The following is a 16,753-nucleotide window of genomic DNA, read 5'->3' on the forward strand; positions in this document are numbered from 1 at the left end:
AATTTTGTTGTAGGTGTGTACTACAGTCCACTCAACTAAGAGCTGAAAACAGATGGACTCTCTTCTAATCAGTTAGCTGAGATGTGCAAGAAACACACCACTGTAGTAATGGGGAACTTTAACTACTTGACAACAACTGGGAAACAAATTATGCAGCAACTTTGTCATACAAGAAGTAGAGGAGAGAATTATAGGCACAGTTGTATTAGATTAATCCTTACTAATAAGGATGAAATGGTAAATGGAGTAAAGGTTATAGGAACTTTCTTTGGGGAAGAGTGACCATGTCATACTAGAATTTAACATAATGCAACCTCAGGTAAATGAACAAAGTCAGACTAGTATTTTAGCCTTTAAGAGAGCTGATTTCAACAAACAAAGATAGAGATTAGGAAATTGGAAATCCTAAAAGGAAAAGCAATTCAAGATGCTTGGGAAGCTCTGAAAAATGAAATAATAAAGGCCCAAGTAAAAACAATACCACAAGAAAAACAAGAGACTCCAGATGAAACCAGCATGGTTGCTGAAAGAGCTCTCTGATAGACAAAAAAGACAAGCATTAAAAAATAGAAAGCAGGTCACATAACTAAAACAGAATACCAGCAAATAGCCAAAGAGGAGTCAAGAAAACTAAGGTTCAGAATGAGCTAATAATGTCAAAAATAATAATAACAACAATAACAATAACAACAACAATAAAACACCCTTTCTTACAGTATTATGTTAGGAATAAGAAGAAAGTGATAAATCCACTCATGAAAGCAGATGGTAAGAAAGTGACAGCAGCAGGGAGAAGGCAAAACTGCTTAAATCCTTATTGGTATCTGTCTTTACACAAAAGGAAGAAATGGCCCAATCTATTGAAAGCAGAACCAAGAGAAATAGAACAGGTAAGTCAAATCAAATAAAAATAAACAAGGAAGTAGTAGGAGAAAACCTAGTCACTCTGGATGAGTACAAATCACCTAGACCAGATGGATTACCTTAAGGACTCTGAAGGAGCTGGACTTCAGTGAACTTGGAATCACTGAATGTAATCCTTCAAAGCTCCTCTAGCACAAGAGAATTACCAGAAGACTGGAAAAGAACTTATATGGTACCAATCTACAAAAAGGGGGAAAAATGGACCCAGGAAACTATAGCTAACATCAATGTCTGGGAAAATCCTCAAAAAGATAACCAAGCAGCAGATTTTGAGCACCTAGAAACAAGTAAGGCAAATTACTAGAAGAAAGCATGGGTTTGTTAAAAACAAATCATGCCAGACACACCTTATTGCCTTTTTTTTTTTTTGAAAAAGTGACTAAACTAGTGGATCAGGGAAATGCTGTTTATTTGGAGTTCAGTTAGGCATATGACAAAGTAGATCACAGCTTTCTTCTTAATAAGATAGAAAAATGTGGGATAGAGAGTACTATCACCAGACTGATTCACAATTGGCTAACCAACCAGACTCAGTGTTTAGTCCTCAACGGAAGTATATCTACATAGAGGGAAGCATATAGTAGGGTACCCCATGGGCCCAGTACTTTTCAACATCTTCATAAATGATCTAGATGAAGTGATAGAACTCATCACATTTGCAGATGATACCAAGCTGTGGGGAAATGCTAAAGATTTGGAGGATAGACTGAAGATATAAAAGGATCTTGACAGACTTGATCATTGGGCCCTGTCCAAGAAGATGCAGTTCAGTGGTGAGAAAAGTAAGGTCCTGCACTTAGACAGGAAAAACAAATGCACAGGTATAGAATAGGTGGTATGTGGCTGAACAGTAGTGTCTGTGAAAAGGACTACCACTACTGAAGTATGACCCAGCAGTGTGCTGCAGCTGGCAAAAAAGCCAATGCAATCCTGGATTGCACCAAGAGAAGATTAGCATCAAGACCATGAGAAATGATAGTACCACTTTATACTGCACTTGTTGTTGTTGTTGTTAGTTGCAAAGTTGTGTTTGACCCATTGTGACCCCATGGATAACTTTCCTCCAGGCCTTCCTGTCCTCTACCATCCCCCAGAGACCATTTAAGCTCATGCCAACTGCTTCAGTGACTCCATCCAGCCACCTCATTCTCTGTCGTCCCTTTCTTCTTTTGCCCTCAATCTTTCCCAGCATCAGGCTCTTCTCCAGTGTGTCCTTCCTTCTCATTAAGTGGCCAAAGTATTTGAGTTTTATCTTCAGGATCTGGCCTTCTAAAGAGCAGTCAGAGTTGATCTCCTCTAGGACTGACTGGTTTGATTGTCTTGCAGTCCAAGGGACTCGCAGGAGTCTTCTCCAGCACTATAGTTCAAAGGCCTCAATTCTTTGGTGCTCAATCTTTCTTATGGTCCAACTTTCACAGCCATACATTGCAACTGGGAAAACTATAGCCTTGACTATACACACTTTTGTTGGCAGGGTGATGTCCCTGCTTTTTAGTATGCTGTCTAACTTTGCCATAGCTTTCCTCCCCAGGAATAAGCGTCTTTTAATTTATTGGCTGTAGTCCCCATCTGCGGTGATCTTGGAGTCCAGGAAAATAAAATCTGTCACTACCTCCATTTCTTCCCCATCTATTTGCCAGGAATTCAGAGGGCTGGGATCTTTGTTTTCTTAATGTTGAGTTTCAATCCAACTTTTGCACTCTTCACCTTCACCCGCATCAGAAGGCTCTTTAGTTCCTCTTCGCTTTCTGCCATTAGTGTGGTATCATCTTTATATCTGAGGTTGTTGATATTTTTCGCAGCAATCTTAATTCCAACTTGTGATTCATCTAGCTCTGCCTTTTACATGATGTAATCTACATATAAATTAAATAGGACGAGAGTATACAGGCTTGCCGGACTCCTTTCTCAATTTTGAACCAATCAGTGGTTCCTTGTCCAGTTCTTACTGTTGCTTCTTGACCCACATATTGGTTTCTCAAGAGACAAATAAGATAGTCTGGTACTCCCATCTCTTTGAGAACTTGCCACAATTTGTTGTGATTCACACAATCAAAGTCTTTGAAGCAGAAGTAGATGTTTTTCTGGAACTCCCTAGCATTTTCCATGATCCAGTGTATATTAGCAATTTGATCTCTAGTTCCTCTGCCTCTTCGAAATCCTGCCTGCACTTCTGGTAGTTCTCGGTCCACATACTGCTGCAGCCTAGCTTGTAGGATTTTGAGCATAGCTTTGCTAGCAGGTGAAATGAATGCAATGGTGCGCTAGTTTGGCATTGCCCTTCTTTGGAATTGGAATGTAAACTGAACATTTCCAGTCCTGTGGCCACTGTTGAGTTTTTCAAATTTGAGACTATTGAGTGTAGCACTTTTATTTTGAATAGCTCAGCTGGAATACTGCCACCTCCACTAGCTTTGTTGTTCCTCAGACTTCCTAAGGCCCATTTGACTTCGCATTCCAGGATGTCTGGCTCAAGATCAGTGGCCACTCCATCGTGGTTATCAGGGACGTTAAGCTCCTTCTTGTATAATTCTTCTGTGCCATCTCGTCTTAATCTCTTCTGCCTCTGTTAGGTCACTGACATTTTGATCCTTTATCATGCCCATCTTTGCATGAAACATTCCCTTCATATCTCCAATTTCTGGTCCTCCCTATTCTATTGTTTTCTTTTATTTCTTTGCACTGTTCATTTAAGAAGGCATTTTTATCTCTTCTAGCTATTTTCTGAAAGTCTGCATTTAATTTGGTGTATCTTACTCTTTCTCCCTTGCCTTTTGCTTCCCTTCTTTCTTCAGCTATTTCTAAGGCTCCCTCAGACAGCCATTATTAGTTGCTACCTCTTGTACAATGTTGCAAACCTCCGTCCATAGTTCTTCAGGCACTCTGTCTATCAGATCTAATTCCTTAAATCTATTTGTCACCTCTACTGTATATTCATCAGGGATATGATTTAGTTCATACCTGAATAGCGTAGTGCTTTCCCCTACTTTCTTCAATTTAAATTTTGCCCCAAGAAGCTCATGATCTGAGCCACAGTCAACTCCTGGTCTTGTTTTTACTGACTGTATAGAGAGCTTCTCCATCTTTGGCTGCAGAGCACATAATCAATCTGATTTCTGTGTTGACTGTCTGGTGATGTCCATGTGTAGAGCCATCTCTTGGGTTGTTGGAAAAGTGTGTTTGCTATGACCATCGTATTATCTTGACAAAATTCTACCAGCCTTTGTCCTGCCTCATTTTGTACTCCAAGGCCAAACTTGCCTGTTATTCCAGTTATCTTTTGGCTTCCTACTTTAGCATTCCAATCCCCCATGATGATAAGGACATTATTTTTTGGTGTTAATTCTAGAAGGTGGTGTAGGTCTTCATAGAACTGGTCAGCTTCAGCCTGTTCAGTACCAGTGGTTGGGGCATAGACTTGGACTACTGTGATGTTGAATGGTTTGCCTTGGATTCGAACTGAGATCATTCTGTCATTTCGGGAATTGTATCCCAGTACTGCGTTTCTTATTCTTTTATTGACTATGACAGCTACTCCATTTCTTCCGAGATTCCTGCCTGCAGTAGTATACCTGATGTTCATCTGAATTAAATTCACCCTTCCTGTCCATTTTAGTTTGCTGATTCCTAAGATGTCAATGTTCAGTCTTGTCATCCTTGTTTGACCACGTCCAGCTTGCCTTGATTCATAGATTGATTCATAGATCTTACATTCCAGGTTCCTATGGAGAATAGATCTTTACAGCATCGGACTTTCCTTTCACCACCAGATACATCCACAGCTGAGCTTTGGCTTTGGCCCAGTCACTTTACTCTTTCTGGTGCTACTAGTACTGGCCCTCTGCTCTTCCCAGTAGCATATTGGACACCTTCTGACCTGAGGGGCTCATCTTCCAGCATCATATCTTTTTTTCTTTTGGTACTGTCCATGGGGTTTTCATGGCAAAGATACTGGAGTGGGTTGCCATTTCCTTCTCCAGAGGATCACATTTTGTCAGAGCTCTCTGCTATGACCTGCCCGTCTTGGGTGGCCCTGCACAGCATAGCTCATAGCTTCATTGCGCTACGCAAGCCCCTCCGCCACGACAAGGCAGTGATGCATGAAAGGGTTAGAAAATCTAAAACCTAAATTAAATGCCATGGCAAATTATACACTTGTTTCAGTTTTGTGGATTTATCTTATTTTTATATACTTCAAAATCTGTCAATTGAGTCTACTCGTATAGCAAGAGCTGGGTATTGGGACATGACATTTTACAGGAATAAATTATTATTTTTTTCTCATAGGAAGGGCAAAGGTTGCTTCAAAACAGCAACATGTTCAGCAACACTGGCACAGCTGCTTTGGCTACTAATGTCAATGAAGTTATAACAGATGAATGCATCTATCTAAGTAATTGCAAGGGAAGAAAATGTTAGGAACATGGCGTGTTTAAAAAATGAGCTCTAATTAAGGATTTTTAAAATAAACAAATTCATTTTATTATAGATTATTATTTTTTTTAAAAAAATAGAAAATGGCTATTGAACAAGCAATTATAAGACTAATAAAGCCCTCCACTCTTATTAGGGAATATCATTTCACAATCATCTAGCAATCTATCTTCCACCCCCAGTTGTCAAAAGAAGCAAGCAGTAGTCCCTTAGAGATACACCATTCTTATTACAAATCCTTGCCATTGCTATTACAGTTGAAAAGGCTGTATTTGTTTTAGGTTAGTTCCCACTTCAATTATCTATCAGCCTGTTGACAGTCTGTGGAGCCCACTGCCTACAAGGATTATACCAATCTAAAATTGATTCCATGCCTTTGTGCCTCCATAATCTCTCATTCAGCTATGGGTCTGTAAGAAATGGAATGAATATACATCTACAGCATTTCCTCATGGAAGTGTCAATTTCAGTAAGCACATCTTGCTTTGATAGTGAAGCACTTGGCCAGAATGGGTGTGGGTTGTTTTGATAAATCTGTGTGTCTAATTGCTGATAAAATGACAGTTCATACTAACTGCTTTACTACCAAAGCAACAACCTAATCCCACACAAGGAAAATTGTATTAAAATATTATTCAGATGAGCATAAACATGTTGCAGTAACCTAGAATGCCAAATAAAAGAATCAGGCCATTTGTATTGCATCATCCAATACAATGTATGTCCATGCAACTTTGTGCTGGACAAAATTATCAATGCACCACAATACAACCAACTGCTTTAGAAGCTGTTCATACTAAGTTTCTGAAAGACATAATTTTGTTTCCCTCATTCAACTTCAAAATGATCTTGATCAGCAAGAACTTGGTTGCATTTCTATAGGGAGTTGCCTGAGATTTTGCAGTCTTGAAGGCTTTGGCTGAAACTAATGTTTTGGGACAACCTGATAATGGAGAAAGAAAGAGAATCACTATAATATCATGCTTCTCACTCTCCATATTCTATCCAGAAGCATACCACAATTTATGAAAGGAAAGCTACTGGGAAATTATAAAAAAATCTAAGGATAAAAAAGGATACCAAGTCTGACATAAGGGTTATCGATGCTGTCTCTATTCCCTGTCTGAAACTCAACTGAAAAGGCTCTAGATAACCAATTTCTTCCAAGCCCTGCATAACTATAATCAAACCACCATTTAACAAAGATTGGAGACTAGGTAGAAATCAATCAGAAGCTATTAATCAGAATAGAGTTGAAAGGGACCTTGTGTCAAGACCGGCTCGCACATTTTTGCTTCACTTGCAGCTTGACAATAACAATGGGATGGTGTGTGGAATGCAGGGATGGGAGAATGGTATCCAAGCATCCGTTGGCTTCCATGAGACATTGCTGGCATCTCAAGGACACCTGAGAGATTTCCCTGCGTGACTGGCAGTTTCCCATAACAAAATGAACCGAAGTCATTGATGGATGTATTGGACTGTGGATGGTGTTAGGGAAAAGAAGGAATTAACTATGCTTACTTTGCATGGGAAACACAAAGTTGGTTCCTCTGTGCCAATGTGGCTTGGTCAGTAAAGTTTTATACTCTTGATAAAATAATGTCCCAGAAGTTTCTTTTTCTGAATTCTCCAACTAGACAGTTAACATTAAATCAGCTCTCTATGTAGCAGCCTATATGGACCCCACCAGGAGGTTAGCAGCTTCAAGATGTTGGCAGCCAACACAGAAAACGATGTAAGGGTGAAGCAAGGGGAAGCCTCCTCTTGAGAAACCCTGGTGGCAGCCAAGCCGAAGCTGGGATGCAAGCAACTGGCACATTGTTAGATTGGGTGATGGAAGAGACAGGACATGGTTCCAACAGTAACAACAGCTCTTTCTTAGTAGATCGGTGCAACCCAACAATCGGCTTGCCTGACAGCTTGCCCTTTTATAGGGAGCTGTCAGACAGGTTAGTCAATGAGGTTTGAGTATTTTTCTGCTGGTTTGGCAGACCTGAGTGCAGCCTATGCTTCCTCCTATTCAATATGCAACACCCCTCCCCTCCTGGACAAAACATAGTCCAATCAAAAAATACATTTACAAACATAGTCATGTAGGTAGTGGGGGCTTTGTTGAGCCCTAGATGACCTGCACAGCTCAGTTGGTTCCTGGGTGTTTGCCTGAGTGGTTGGATTTGTTGGTGGTGCAGTACTTGCCGATGGAATCTTCGGGATTTTGTCATGAGGTGTGGTTGGAGTCTCTAGGCCCAACCCCTCCGGAAGTCTGTGCTGGAGTCTCGGTTCCTCAGGTGGATGTTCCTGAGTACAATTGGGTTTGAGTAATTGTTAGACATTTGTTTATTTTGTTGGCTAGAATCTGTAGGGCTCAGCCTCTTGTCGGATTTAACTATTTCTGGTGGTCACAGCAGTGAACTTTTAAGGTAGCCTCGGAGTTGGTCCAAGTGCTGTTGCCGAAATCTACCATCCTCCAGCTCGACCGTGTACAAGCAAGGACCAGATATTTCTACTACAGTGGCTGGAATCCAGAGAGCACCTCTGGAATAGTTTCGGGCGTATGCTCAGGCCCCAATGTTAAATGACAGGATTTTCCCCATTGAATCAGGAGGTGTTTCAGATACATAATTTGGGTGCAATCAGTCTAATTGTGAATGGATTCTCCTTCCCATGAGGAGTTCCAAAGGGCTCCTGTTAGTTGTTGTGCTTGGGGTAATATGTTGCACTAAGAAATTTATTGATTTGTGCTTGCCAATCCCCTGGCCCCAGAGGCATTCTGGACAGTGCCTCTTTTGCAGATCTTACCATCTGTTCAGCCTGCCCATTACTGGCCAGATGAAAGAGGGCAATGAGGGCATGTCTGATACCGTGCTCAGCCAGGAAGAGTTCAAATTGGTTGGCCGTAAATTGGGGCCCATTGTCTGATATGAAAACCTTGGGAATGCATGGTGAATAATTTCCAGAGCACCCTGATGACTGCTTCAGCTGTGGTTGTAGACATCAGAAATATTTCCAGCCACTTAGAAAATGCATCAACCACAATTAGAAAGGTTTGGTTCTTTACTGGTCCTGCAAAGTCAATATGCACCTGGGACCATGGTGCATTAAGGGCTTCCCATACCCTTGCCAGGGTAGAGGGGGGTGCCGGTCTGGATTCCTGACAGGTGAGCAGGTGGCAACCCATTCCACTATTTTCTGGTCCATATTTGGCCACCAGACATAGCTCCAAGCCAGAGCTTTCATCCTGACTATTCCAGGATGTCCCACATGTAAGACTTCCAGCACAGCACATCTTAATCTGGGGGTATGACAACCCTCTCCCCCCAAAACAGACAACCCTTCAACACAGATAATTCATTTCAGTGTACATAATATGGTTGCACGGTACCCTGAAGAGAGCTACCTGGCCACCCTCACCATACATAGTTCATTATTTGCATTCAGTCTTTATTTATAGCCGAATACCTTGCAATTTTGGCTGCAGTAATTCCACCTCGATAAGGAGAACTGGACAAATGGGGATAGGGTGTTCAACCAGGGTAGGCAGCGGGCAGCAGCTGAGAGTGTCTGTGCGACCCAGGGTCTTTCCGGGGTGGTGAATCAGTCAGTAGCTGTAAGCCGCCAGAAAAATAGTCCACCTGGACATTCTGGGGGAAAAGATTGTTGGTGTGGGGTGGTATCCAGCCAATAAACCCAGAAGGGGTTTATGATCGGTGACAAGCACAAAGTCTCTCCCATACAGCTAGTTGTGGAACCTCCAGACCCCAGCAATTGCAGCCAGTGCTTCCCTGTCCAGCTGGCTATAGTTTCGCTCAGTGGAGGACAGGGTCCTAGAGTAATAGGCAATGGGCGCCTCGATGCCATTAGGCAGACGCTGGGTAAGAACAGCCCCAACCCCAAATGGGGAGACACCATACATTAGCACCAATGGTAGTGTCTCGCTGTAGTGGACTAGCACACTGTCAGATGACAAAAGTCTTTTTACCACTTCAAATACAGTGGATTCAGCGTGACCCCAGATTCAGGAAACCTTTTTTCCTAGCAGCCAGTGCAAAGATTCCGCCACAATTGCCTTCTGTGCCAGGAACATCTATAAAAATTAAGCAATCCCAGGAATGCTTGCAATTCTTTTTTATTTTGGGGAGTGGGTGCATCCTTAATTGCTGCGAGTTTGCTTTTAGTGGAATGTATCCCGGACCCATTGATCAGGTGGCTCAGGAATTCCACCCTAGGTACTGCTGTTTGATATTTCTCGCATTTGACTTTAAATCTGGCTTATCTAAATTTAGTGAGTACCACTCTCAAATGGTCAAATATTGTTGCTTTGTTAGCAGCGGACATCAGGACATCATCAAATAGGGTACTACCCCAGGAATACCCTGAAATAGCTGTTCCATTATACTTTGGAACAGTCCTGGTGCCATGCTCACACCAAATTGTAGCCGGCGACACTTGAACACACCTCTGTGCATGACAATCGTCTGTGCTTCATCTGTGCTGTCATCGACTGGCAACTGCTGGTAAACCTGTGCCAGGTCAAGCTTAGCAAATGTGTTCCCTTTTCCTAATGAATGAAGCAGGTGCTGAACGATGGGTACGGGATAGGCGCTCTGTTGTAGGGCCTTATTGAGGGTACATTTATAGTCTGTGCAGACGCGGACTGATCCATCAGCCTTAATATGTGTGACGATAAGGGTTTCCCACCGGGCATGACTGAGGGGTTCAAAGATTCCCTAGCCAATTAGTTTATCCAATTCTTTATTGATTTTGGGTTCGATTTGAGCCTATTGGGGCAATTTTTGGGTCCAGGCTGAATGAAATAGGCGTTCCTTTACACTTACCCAGGCTGTTGCTGAATACGTCCTCAAACTCTTGGATGAGGTTGTCTGCATCATTGTGGTGGATGGCGTTGATTCCAGTCACCCCCAATCCCAGGGCCTTGAACCAATCCAACCTGAGCAGGCTTGGCAATGCACCGACGATGTCCGTTAGTTTCAGGGGTCCAGAGAACTCTCTAAATCTGACCCGGAAGGTTCCTCTCCCCATGACAGGGATGCAGTTCCCCTGGTAGTCTTTCAGTTGTATTCTCTCGGGACTTAGGTCTCTCTTTTTGAGGTTGGGCACAGCCTTCCTGATTGTCCCCAGGACATGATCGTCAATGATGACCCCATGTCAATTTCCACTCGCATTGCGAGTTCTCTATCTGAATGGCGGTGTGTATTTTCTTTGCTTTTGAGGAGCTTGTCTGCCTGATGTTGGTTAGATATGTGTCCTTTTCCTCAGCTAGTGGATCTTCTCTGCTCCTGGACTTCCAGAGTGCCGGCTTCCTTCTGTCAACCGGTGCAGCAGTATTGGGTTCCTGTCATGTGTGGAATATGGCAGGCTGGCTAGCGTGTCAGACTCTTGTGACATGCCCCTTTCAGTCACATCTCTGGCATACTGTCTCTTTATATCTGCACGCTGCCCTGTGATGTTTGCCCCACATCCTGCACACAGTGGCTGTCTTCCCTCTGCATTTGGGAATACTTTCTTTCTCTCCCTCTCTGATTGTAAGCAGCAGATGTCATTTTTTTCTTCCGATGACTCGATTAGCTTGGCGCTCTCTTAGTGGATTACGGAGAATTGATCCGTCGCATTTCCTGCCTTTTGTAGAACTGCCACAGATTTGTGTGAGGACTCTGTTGCTCTGGCCTCATCAAAAACTATCTGTAGAGTGAGGTTAGGCATTGCTAACAGCCGCCTTTGCAAGCTAATATCCAGCACTCCACTGATGAATTGCTCCAGCAATAAGTCCTCTAATTCTCTAAACTCGCAATAGGCCGAGGCCTTTCTCAGTGCTGCCATGTAATGGTTGATGGATTCGCCTTCCTCCTGAACTCTGGTGTGGAATTTGGATTGTACTGGAGTGTAGTTTGTTTGCAATGCGTTCTGGAGATTTGCCCAGGGCATCGTTTGCACAGCTGCTGGTGCAATGAGTGCCTTAGCTGTGTCAAAAACCTCAGTTCCACAATAGCTGAAAAACAGTACTCTTTTTCTATTGTCCGAAAGTTCTAGGAGATCATTGGCCTCCATAAAGCACTTGAATCTAATCATATATGAGTCCCAATTGTCCATGGCTGGGTTAAATGGAGTTGGCGGGGCGTGAGCAGTCATTGTGATGGCTGATGCAGTTTAGTCATTGCGGTTTTAGCCTGTCGATGCCTCCAGTGGTCACTTCCTCCATTGGGACTGCAATCTAATTCAGCTCTTTTTGATTACTGCTCTTCCAATCCCACCTTCGTCGCCAGTGTTATATCAGGCAATGGAAGAGACAGGACACAGTTCCAACAATAACAACAGCTCTTTATTAGTAGATTGGTGCAACCCAGCAACTGGCTCATCTGAGAGCTTGCCCTTTTATAGGGAGCTGTCAGACAGGTTAGCCAATGAGGTTTGGGTATTTTCCCACCAGTTTGGCAGACCTGAGTGAAGCCTATGCATCCTCCTATTCAATATACAACACACATGCCCCAAACAGAGGGCTGAGAAGCCTTCACTCAAGGGAGAGAGAGCAATGGAAGGACCCTATTCAGGCCCCAAGGGCTGGTAAGCAAAGCATGTGGGGAAGTGAATACACTAAAGGGAAGCAAGGATTTAGAGCTGCTCATTTCAAATGAATACCGCAGCCTAGCAAAAGTATTAAGAGAAAGGGAATTAGACATGCTCTTGGTCCATCACCCCACACATGCTATTAAGATTTTGCCAGGGGCCAAATTATCCAAGCCGAAGATATGTTCCATGATGCCGAGGGAGATGGGAGAACTTTGGGGTTTTATAGACAAGAACTTAGCTAGGAGATTTATCCAGCCAGCAAAGTCAAGATGGTTGCCTCTGTGCTTTTCAAAGAGAAGAAAGATGGCATCTTAGACTACCATGGATTACCATGGACTGAATTGTACCTTCTTAGAGAATATATATCCCCTCCCCCTCACAAGGGGCATGCTGGGTTACCTATCCAAAGGGAAGATTTTTATTAAACTGGACTTGAGGAAAGCCTATTACTAAATGAGGATTAAAGAGGAGGATAAATGGAAAACTGCATTTAACTGCCCTCTGGGTTGCTACCAATTTCGGATAGAAGATAGAAGTCAGGTGATTTTGATCTACAATGTGGAGATAATCTATGGTCACTTATTAAAAAAGATGGAAGGAAGAGAGTTTCTAGTATTTAGGGGCAGTGTTCACTTTGCTCTTGTACGGGGGTCTGCAAGCTTAAACACTCAAAGAGCCATTTGGACCCATTTCCCACAGAAAAGAAAACACCGGGAGCCACAAAACCCTTCCCGTGCCTCACTATTTCTTGAGCGGCCACAAAACTAGCATATGTAGTTGAATTAAATGTTCTGTTTTCTTCTGAAACTTTTCTTTTCTTGGATTTATCCATGGTTGGCCTACCGGGGATTGAAAAGCTCAATAAATCGTGTGCCGGTGGGTGTCGCACATTGATGGTTGTGGTGCATATTTTGAGTGACAGGGAGCCACAGCAGGGGTGAAAGAGCCACATGCAGCTCCAGTGCCACAGGTTGCTGACCCCTGCTCTAGTACTACAGTAAATAAAAAGATTCCTAATTCTACAGCAAATACTTGTAATACTTGTTTATCCAGACAGTTGGAATCTTTATCCAAATTTATGCCTTGGATAATGCTCCTGAAAGAATATGTCTTGACATTCTTTCCTGGCATTGTTTGTTCATCTTCCCCATGACCCCACCACAAATAGGCAGATCTGGGGTGAAGAGATTTACCTTACATTATTCTCTGAATCTCGCCCTACAAGAACAGAACCACTGCACAATACCCCTAACTGCAAACCACAGAGATAATAGAGAAGGATACTGTGATGAAATGCTACTGAGAGATTCAAGAGAATCAACAAGGTTATACCCATTTTTCTCCCTGGAAAAGCCATTTGTTACAGTTGTTACATTTGTTACAGCAACAAAGGTTGAACCAATCCCATAATTAAAACTAGATGATTCATATTTCCCCAACTGCTATTGTTGTTTATTCTCTGAGAAGTAATGATTGGTAGCTTTAGGAATTGGAAGCATTTTTGATCTTCCTCCTATAATTGATTGTTACTGTGCTTCTGAAGTTTCATATATATTTGCTAAACTACAATTCTTCAAAAATCAACTTTATCCTCTCTAGTGGAAGAGATATAATTTTGTGTGGGAGTAAATATCACTGATTAGTAGAAGACAATTTTTTCCCGTAAATTTACATGTAAATCCATGCACACAAGCCTTAAAACATGACTCAAAGCTGACAATTTCACACATTGCAGTTCCTTGCAATGTTCTAGATTTAGAAAAAAACTTAAAATTTAAATTAGAGTCTAACTATATATGATGCGGGAGCACCTTTAGCAATTTCTTATGACATAGGAGATAGTTTATCTAATGATCTTTTGGATAAGAATAAATCACATCTTATTTTCATCTGTAGAATGTTGGAGAACAAGGCCACATGAATGTAATATATGTTTTAAAATGTTCCTCTGCACGCTTTGCAAAAGATTGATGTAATCCATTGAGGTAAGCCATTAATGATGGATTCTCAGAGGTTTCTCAGCAGAAAGATTGATGTAGAAAGTGTTCCCTGGACGTCGAATATTTCAGAAACATTGCTTTAAGTAAGATTCACTGGAAATGAACTAATGATGTTGCTGGGCACTTGAAGCCATCCCTAACGGATGTTTATCCTGTACTTTCATGAAACCTCCAAAGAAGGAGATTCTGCAATTTCCTTAGGCAATTTGCTATATTGCTCAACTTCTCTTACAAGTAGGAAATTTTTCCTAATCTTTCTCTTGAATCTCTGCAAATAGAATTCACTTCCTCTTGTCCTAATGCAAGAGGCAAAAGAAGAACTATGTTGTGGTCTACCTCTTTGAGAGACAATTGTTTTTATCATATCTATCTCCTTAGCAAATTATACCCTGTTTCCCCCAAAATAAGACATCCCCTGATAATAAGCCCAATTGGGCTTTTGAGTACATGGCAATAAGGCCAGGCGCTTATTTCAGGGTTCAAAAAAATATAAGACAGGCTCTTATTTTCGGGAAACACGGTATTCTTGTAGCTTCTTGATATACATTAAGGGCTCTTATTTGGATAGCAAGGTATAACAATTCCTGCTTTGTGTATATGTATTATTATATCAGCTGCAATAAAGTGGAGATTTGTAGTACTTCATTTGGCAGCTTTATACTTTGATGAGCAGTATTAGTTATGATGCACCTGAAAATAGAGTTGAAATAAGAAAATAAATGATTGGGATAAGCTATGCCAGTCTAACTGACTATTAGATAATAATTGCATACTAGATGATGATGATGATAACGATGATGATGATGATAGTAATAGTATTATTATTATTATTATTATTATTATTATTATTACTACTACTACTACTACTACTACTACTGTGGATACGAACTTGCAAAGAAAGGACTGAAAATCTCGTACTTGATGTACATGGATGATTTGAAGCTGTTTGGTAAAACAAAAGCTGAACTGAATTTATTAATTGAAAACACAAAAGAATTCAGCCAAGACATCAGTATGCAGTTTGGAATTGACAAATGTGCAACAATAGCAACCAAAGCAGGCAAGATCATAAAAGAGGATGGAATAGAACTAGAGAATGAAGAAATGATAAAGGCAGTAAAATCAGAAGAAGGCTACAAGTACTTGGAGATTTTAGAAGCCTCTGACTTAATGCATAAAAAAGTCAAGGAATTAACTTCAGCCAAGTACATTCGTAAGATATTAATGTCCAAATTGAGTGGAGGAAACATCATAAAAGCCATAAATACCTGGGTTATACCTGTAATTAGATACTCTGCAGGAATAATTGACTGGACCCAGATGGAGTTAGACAATTTGGACAGAAAAACAAGGAAGCTTATGACAATGAATCATGCCTTGCACCCTAAAAGTGATGTTGACCGATTATATTTACCAAGAGCAGAGGGTGGTCGAGGACTCCTACAAGTAAAGCAGACTGTGGGAGAAGAAAAACGCAGCTTGAATGATTACATCCAGAAAAGTGAAGAACCAATGATTAAGGAAGTAAATAAAGGAGGCCTTTTAAAGACAACTAATACAAAAGCAGAATATAAGAAAAAAGTAATGGAGCAGCGAGCTGAAAATTGGAAACACAAAGCTCTGCATGGCCAATACTTGAAAAGTATTGAAAGCAAAGCTGACCAGAAACTAACTTGGAACTGGTTAAGATCAGGAGTACTGAAAAAAGAAACAGAAAGCTTTATTTTGGCAGCTCAAGAACAAGCCCTAGCCACAAACTGCATGAAGGCAAAAATTCAACATGTTACCACCAACAGCAAATGCCGCCTCTGCAATGAGAAAGATGAGACAGTCGACCACCTGATCAGTGGATGCAGCAAAATTTCACAATCTGACTACCTACAACGCCATGACCGTGTTGCTAAGATCATTCACTGGAAATTGTGCCAGAAGTTTGGATTTGAATACAGCAAAAACCATTGCGAACATCAGGTTGAGAAAGTTTTAGAGAATGAGAAACTCAAGATCTTGTGGGACTTTACGATTCAGACTGACAGGCACTTGGTCCACAACACACCTGACATAACAATAGTTGAAAAGAAAAAAGTATGGTTCATTGACATTGCGATATCTGATGATGCACGGATTGAAGATAAGCAGCAAGAAAAAATCACAAAGTACCGGGACTTGCAAATTGAAGTTGAGCGACTGTGGAAAAAAAAATTGTGTGCTGTCCCGATTGTAATTGGAGCCCTTGGAGCAATACCCAAAGGGTTACCCCGCTATTTAGAAATTCTAAATTTGCCGGACTTGAACATTTTGACTTTACAAAAAACCACCTTACTCGGAACAGCTTACATCCTCTGACGATAACTTAACAGTTCCTAGGTCCTTGGTTAGGACTCGAGCTGCTGAGCTATTAACCAGCCTCAAAGGCTGTGAATCTCACTAAAGATTAAATAATAATAATAATAATAATAATAATAATAATAATAATAATAGCCCCAAATGAGGCACTACCTTGATGTGGTTGTGGGGCTTCTGTGTGAGGCAGATGAGAGCAGCTATGTGAGCAATTCAACCATAGTGGACAGGTCTCATCAGAGGAGTCAGACAAAGAGTGCCTCTCCCATAAAAAAATATGGAGACATAAATTTCAGAAAGCTATACCAGTTCAGATGTCACCTGGGTTAACAAGGTCCATATTAGATGTTGGAGTTCCTGGATATATGGTAAAAAATGGACTGCAGGACTCAGGAGTGTTGGCTAAGCAACCAGAGCCAGCAGCTGCAGATCTATTGGAAGAAAAGGTGTTTACTTGTTGCAAA

General features: G+C 41.5%; 1 long non-coding RNA gene across 1 annotated transcript in view; it reads right to left on the bottom strand.

Moving 5' to 3' along the window:
• LOC117664946 (uncharacterized) overlaps positions 1-16,753 on the bottom strand; it is a 40,196-nt gene that overhangs the window by 11,855 nt on the left and 11,588 nt on the right. The window contains exon 2 of the long non-coding RNA XR_004591205.3: positions 16,596-16,720. This is a non-coding gene — a long non-coding RNA (uncharacterized LOC117664946). The remainder of the gene's footprint in view (positions 1-16,595; positions 16,721-16,753) is intronic.

This window comes from Pantherophis guttatus, chromosome 4 (genome assembly GCF_059756535.1).
Source record: "Pantherophis guttatus breed Tessera chromosome 4, ASM5975653v1, whole genome shotgun sequence".
NCBI lineage: Eukaryota > Metazoa > Chordata > Lepidosauria > Squamata > Colubridae > Pantherophis > Pantherophis guttatus.